The sequence below is a fragment of the Zophobas morio genome, unplaced genomic scaffold (assembly GCF_036711695.1).
Source record: "Zophobas morio isolate AGI-343-1 ecotype UQ-CSIRO unplaced genomic scaffold, CSIRO_AGI_Zmor_V1 ptg000046l, whole genome shotgun sequence".
NCBI classification, from domain to species: Eukaryota; Metazoa; Arthropoda; class Insecta; order Coleoptera; family Tenebrionidae; genus Zophobas; species Zophobas morio.
The window spans coordinates 6,060,842-6,068,077 of NW_026972151.1; the positions used below are offsets into that span (position 1 = coordinate 6,060,842).

The following is a 7,236-nucleotide window of genomic DNA, read 5'->3' on the forward strand; positions in this document are numbered from 1 at the left end:
TATAATCTTGAATTCATATTTATAAGATTTTTAAAATTAAAACTTTCTTTTGATGATAAAACTATTCATTAATTCACCTGTAACTTATTTATATATTTTTTTCTTATTTATTTATTCAACTGCAACAAGTATAGATATACATAAATACTTTAATTTTCTAATTTCTTAAAAAGAAAGTACGTTATTGAAATAACTACAGTAAATGAAACTTAGCATTTGCCCAAGTAAAACTTAAAAATAATGGCTGTCTTTTTGGTCACGAATTAATTAATTGTTCAATATTTCACCACAACTTTCATTATTTATCTAGAAAATAACCAAGGAAAATCGTACCCAATTGCTCTATCTCATTACAAATATTTAATATGCGTCTTTTATCAAAACCAAACATTTTTACAACTCGGGGAATTTGTTAGGGAATACCTGGCCCAAACGTCACAAATATTAGTCACTAATACATCAAATAACTACTGATAAAAAATACCAATTAGGTAATTCACCAACTCGATAAGGATCTGCAATTTGCAAACCCAATTCAGTTTGCCTTGACACTGCAAATTGCAAACGCTTATCGGCCCTTATCGTGAACAATTTCCTAAAATTAGATTACTGCAAAAACACCACAATATTTTAATCCTTTTTAATGTTTTCTCACATAATTTGCTACGTACTTATTTCAAAAATTTATAGAGATGATGAAAATCTAGAATCAACTATTATTTAATTTAAGTATGTTAACTTTAGTGTCAAATATTTACGTCCATTATATCAACATTTAAAAATAATATTTCTAAAATATCGCAATTGTAATGAACACATCATTGTCGGACACAGCCTACAATACGCATATTAAAAAGAATAAATAAATAAACAATGTTGACATCATCTCTGCTACCTATTTTGATTATCACCACTCTCTCAGACAAACTTTGTATGTTTCCACACCAGTCGATTTTCTTGTATTCATTAGAGTAAATTAAACTAAACCATCTCAATATTCCTGATTTGGTTTAATTTAGTTGATCTTAATCCAGGAAGCATATTTCCTCCTAGTATATTATCATTATCACCTTCCTGACTTTCGCCGTCTGCATAATTTCTTATAATGTGACAAATACCTCGTAAGTAAGGTCGTGCTCTCATCTTACCGCACTAGTTCATTCTAATTCCGTAGAAATGTCTACTTATATGGTTTAATTTTCTCATACGAGTCACGCGGCTTTGTTTTTCTCGTTTCAAAACTTGTTATTGTGAATCTGTGTACAATTTTTATAACAATAAAATTCTATTGGATATTTATGACATATTTATCTGTTCATCAGGTAATAAATAGACCACCGTTTTTGGTTTTATACGACTGCCCGAACAAAATTAAGTTTAGACCATTAAATTTTGCAGTTTATCTCAGTATTAGATAACACCGTTCCGAGAAGCTGAAGACGTCATGTCAAAAAGTTACTAAATAAATCTTAAATGAAAAATATTACCTTGTTCTTGGATTGTTTTATTTACTAATGAATAAATATAATAAGAATGAAGCAACCAAGTTACAGTTTATTTACGAATGTAAAACTATATACTGGTTTCCATATATCACAGCGATAGCCAACAATTTCACAAGATGTAGGCTTTATAACACAAGATATTTTACGAAATAGCGTGAAAATAAAAGTGTTCAATAAACTGGTTTTTCCTATTGTGTTAAGATAACATCTACCGAGTTCCGTAATTCTTAAAATTCATTGCACTTGATATTCTTGGATTTGTTAATAATGTTGCTATTTCATAGCTCACGATATTAATAACGCGAGAAGATATCGAGATCGTAAATCCAGCTCTAAAAATGTTACTATACACATATATTTGTTTGAAAAAATTAAGACGAAAATATTCTTAGAATATGAACTTGCCCTTGTGTTTCACTTTCTGTACTTTAAATGACTTAGAATACATTAAAAAACTTCGCACTAGTGATACACCCTGTATATTTTGATCATTTTATTTTTAATCTCGCTAAATCAACACGTAACAAATTAAGACCAGAAAATTTCGTGCAACAAAGGAACACAATCTACTTGTCTCTTGACGTGAAATTATCATTTAAATTCTTCTACTATCATTATATATCGGTCTTGAGGCGAAATTCCATGAAGTGGGTGCAGTAAAATCAATTTGAAATGGCTGAGTGAAAATAATTGAAATTTGAACGCTAATTCGTACCTGCTATGTTAACAATAACACACGACTTTTCAATAATCTGTCAAAAATAAGACCTTGTTACTCTTTTAAAATCATCCAAAAAACCAAGCGAAATAAATGTATTTCCCCGGAATAAATTCAACCTTATTAAGCATTCAAAATAAACACGAATTCCTAGCAACACTTGCATTATCAATTAAATGGCCATAAATCACAATTACGTAAACTCCAATGCAAAAATGATGCACTTAATTCATGACCCTGTATGATGTAATCCTCATATCCATATTGAAAAATCAATTTACTTATTCCTATCCATTAAAGAAAACTCTTCGTCAGATTTTTGATATGACAATCGATTCGCGGCAAAAAAATTGGAATAACAACAGACTTGATCAATAAATTACGTAGTCGCTTTCCATTTTATTAGGGCTGCAGAGAAAATCACCCCAATGAAACGACAAGGAATAAAACCTTATTAAATAGTCAAGGTCCCATAATAACTGCACAAAAAAAGTTAATGCCTCTTCTCAGGGTCGCTGGCGTTCTTATAAAATCGCTGTGGCAATTGCGATTGTGGAAGGTCCCAGACAGACCCCCTGTCGCACTCCAAACATCAACCTAGCACCGAATCAGCGACCTTCAAACTCATCAATTAACAATCTTTTAATTGTTAATTAATTAAAAGTGGGCAATTATGAGGCATGAGCGCAAAATTATTAATACCAATTAAACGCCAGGGGCCAACCCACCCCCTTAGACGCAATGCGCCAATTTATAAAGTGTGCTTGATTGCAGCCGCCCCCACGGCGCGGGGGCGGAACTCAAACAAGCTATTTTTTATATTCCGCGTGCACAAATCTATAAATTTAGCAGTGCAAATTTAAACTCCTCTTTTGATTATTGTCAAATTTATGGCAAAAGCAAGCGTGTTTACGGTGCAAACTGGCACACATCCAAAAGGAAAAAAGAAAACGTCTTATCATTGTCTGTGCGAAAATCGGGAAAGCCTTGACACGACTGGAGGCCGGTCTGTCTTTATCATTGTTTCAGTGACACTATCGGGGCTATTGATTGCCTCTGTTATCTGGAGTTCAAAGATATCGACTGCTCAACGACAAAGCTGGTGGGCTTAGCTGGTTCAAGCATCTGCACTGGGTTCATGGGTGCTACAATGGTACGACAGGAGAGCAAGCCCGCGGCTCTGCCCCAACTCCGCTGAAGGCTATCTAGTAACAACTGCCACTCACTCGGGGCCCCCTTGCGGGCTGGCGCGGGGTGCACTCGGGCTCCTCGGCGGCGAGATCCGTGCCACAGTCACGGAAAAACTAGCAAAAATCCGGACATTGTGGAAATTGTGAAATGTCAAATGCAGGTGAAAACGCAACTGTGCTACCAATGTAAGCGGTACTCACTGGTCGAAATCCGGCAGTTGGGCCAACTTCACACGTCCCACGACATCGCACTGATTACAAGATAACAGAGATAACCCGAATTGGTAAATAAATATGCCACCCTTTCGGTTTCGTAAACGATAACACTAGACAACGTCCTTGTGACAGTCAAAATGGCGGCGGTGACGTCAAATTCGGGTCACGTGCGACGCTAGCGCCACCATGGGTGCCGAAAAAATGAGACGATTTATTGCTCGCTGCAAAAAAAAGATGTTAGAGAGAAAATCGGAGCGGATAATCACACTCGGTACGGAAAAGTACGGTTTTTGCTTGCGTTGCGAACGTTGGAGCGATCCCGCGACAGAAAAGGAGGAAAGGTCAGTTCTTGCGCTGATTTTTGTTCATCGGGTGCTGTCACGGGGCTATGACGTAACGTGCACCAGTAAACGCAAGGGGAAAATTTTCGCAATGGCTTGCTGTGAAGTCGGGTGACTATGCTGAAACGAAAAATTCAAATGCAGGGCGCATTCTGAAACGTTATCAGTACTGTAGAACACAGAAAATAATTACTGGATTATTATTACTGTCGTTTCCACTGCAAGAATTTTCACTTTATGGACTAGACAGTTTTTACAACTGTACTAATTTTTGAGTTTGCCAGAAATATTTTGATTTAACAATGCTTAGTTATTCGAAAAAACATTTATAGTTGGTTTTAAATTTTTATTGGATTCTTGTTGTTCTTGAAATAAACACATCTTAATGAAAAAATACTTCATTAACTCATTTATACTCAGATTAGCAAGCCCATTTTCAAGAATTAAAAACCAGTATTACTTGTTTAATAAAGTAAATAACAAATGATTTGCAAGCTATTTATATATTTTGCCAGTTAATTAATGAATGTGCAAATGCAGAATATTTACTATTTTAAATTTAAAATAAGGTTCAATGGTAAGTATGCGATAAAAAAAGAAGTTGAAGGTGACTTTGTTTATAAAATTGCAGTTGGTAGTGCCGGTAGTGTGTGGTTTGCAATTAAAATTAACTATTATTACTTTATCACCGAAAGACAGGTCCATGACACATATACATTATGTCAATTAAGTTTAATATTGTAGTAGGTTTATAGACCACTTTTTTTTTAAATTAATTTTCGATATGAAATATAAATAGTGTTTTATAAATCTTTCACTTATAAACATAAGATTTATTCACAAATTATATACTCCTTCAAAACAATTGATTAAAAATCACTTGGTCAACATTCCCGCCATAACCAAAAAAATGAAACCCATGCTTTTTGAAGTGTTAAACAATAGAAAAATGTCTCGAATAATATACAATGGAAGTTTTATAGAGACAGATAATTAAAAAATAGCAACTGTAACCAGAAAAGTGCAATTTGCAAGTGGTGACGCATTACAAAGCACGTGTTTTTTTTGAGATTTTATACACGATACGAAAACAATATGTATAACTATTGAGAAAGCAAATTAGAATTAGTCATGAATTTCTTACCTGACTCAGGAACCCAATGAAAGTTTTTATTTTGTACATTTGAGTAATCACGTTTAGCTCATACATGTTTGGGACAACGTTACCGAAAACCGACTAAAAATGGACAAGTTCCGCTAACGGCGCTAACAAAGTGTCACTTTGCCCGTCTAAAATCCCTAGATTTCGAAACTTTGGTCATTTGTCTAAAATATTTTGTTATGTACTAATTCTTGTTGTTAGCAGTATGAATCAGCAATGTAAAACAACGTCATTACTGCCTGTGATTATAATTTATTATATTTTATAGCAAACATGTTGCAAATGCGATAAAAAAAAATGGTGATAAAAGTATGTAGGACCTGATGATCAATCAATATTTACAAGATGATCATTATGATTACTGATTTCAATTTATCATATTATTTAATTTAAAAGAGCATAATCATAATACAAAATGTAAGTAATCTACAGACTGTTAGAGCTATAGAACTAATCTGAATCTTAACCATTTATTTATCAAAAAGTTTATTAATGTCATCATCTAAAATCCACAATTAAATTAATGTAGGGACCTGTCCATGACAAAATTTTTGTTCATGTATTTTTTTACTCCCTGTTATCAGACAACAAAAAAAGTCAATGTCAATGTCGATATTATGTCAATTTAAAAAAAGAGAAAATTTAACCTAAAATTTCTAAATTTTTTTGACTTGTGATCTTGGACATTGATTAAATAGATACTTCCTACATGTATTTAATCAATATCTTGCGTTGTACATTTTATTCGAATTGAAAATATAGTTTCTGTATATTACGTTGCATAATTTTGTCCACGTCCTTAAAAAAATAAAAAGTGTACTTATTTTATTCAAACATTTCAAGAAAAGACCAAATATGAATAAAAAAAAAGAAAATGGAAATTCAGGAAAATATTGCTACCAATGAATGAGAAAAATTCTGACAAACTAAATTTACAGAGACCAAAAATTCTTAAAATGCAGCCTGTAGATGGCAATCAAATATCCAATATTTGAGTATACTAATAAAATTCTATACCCACCTGTCTAATAAAGATCCTCGTCGACTTGACAGTTATTGAGAGTCAATTTGAAAGTTATTTAATTATCAGGGTTGTATTCCGGAAAATAAAAAAAAACAACAAAAAAATTGGAAATTTTAACACTGTAAATTGTTCTTCAAAAAGTCAATCAAAATGCTTTCATTGGTGTCAACCATATGTCGTAAAATGAAAATTTTCTGGACCAAAACACAACTTACACGTTCGAAACTTGTAATTTTCAAGATTATCTAGGTACCAATTGTGTCCCAAATTTTTTGTCTACCAATGGTACATACATGACCTCCAATCAAATTCATCACAGAGTAGAGCAGAAACGCCCCTGTATGGTAAGTAATTTCTTATTATACAAGCTTTTTACCTTGGAGGTTGTAAAATTTTATTCGCATACAAAAATAGTGTATTTACCAATACTTCCGCATTTTTTTTAATAAATTATAACAAAACGTTTGTAAAATTGAGATAATGTTTCAAAATTGGCGACAGTTAAAAGATCTATTTCTACAGGCAGCTAACTGTCAAAGGCTTGTATTATACAGAAGTGTAATTATCATACTAATAATTCATATAACTATAATTTCTTAACAAATGTCAATTAATAAGGTAACATATAATCATCATTTAGCATCACTAATCTTCACTTAAATATGCATTACTCAGGTCGTGGTGGACGCTTAGGGTGTTTTTGAAAATTTGACACACTAAGCAGAGTTAACAATGTCAATTATATCTTGAACAAGGACCAGTTACGCCTTACCTCTTATTCTCTTTATCCTACTAAAATTTAACACAATAGCAATGAATGCCATCTATTTCTGTTCAAATATACCCTCACATACATGTTGTATTTTAATTTTGTCAAATCCATATAAAATATGGTCAATTCCAACTAGATCCACGAAGAAAATTGTTGTCATATTTACGTGCTCTTCTTATTGTTGTTTCGCCATTTGAACCTGAGAAAAATCCCCCCACCTTGTCGCATGACGTAATGAGTCCCAAATGAGTTAATGCGCATGCCATTATTGTAAAAATAATGGATTTTTTTTACTCTGTTGCTCAGCC

The 7,236-nt window shown here is 32.8% G+C and overlaps 1 protein-coding gene across 2 annotated transcripts in view; it reads right to left on the reverse strand.

Moving 5' to 3' along the window:
• Positions 1-3,881, reverse strand: part of LOC135142019 (myotubularin-related protein 4) — a 77,071-nt gene extending 73,190 nt beyond the window's left edge. The window contains exon 1 of one of the 2 annotated variants that reach the window (XM_064073653.1): positions 3,615-3,881. The gene's annotated coding sequence lies outside the window, so the exon portion shown is untranslated. The other variant, XM_064073654.1, reaches the window with a different exon arrangement.
• Between the last annotated feature and the right edge of the window lie 3,355 nt (positions 3,882-7,236).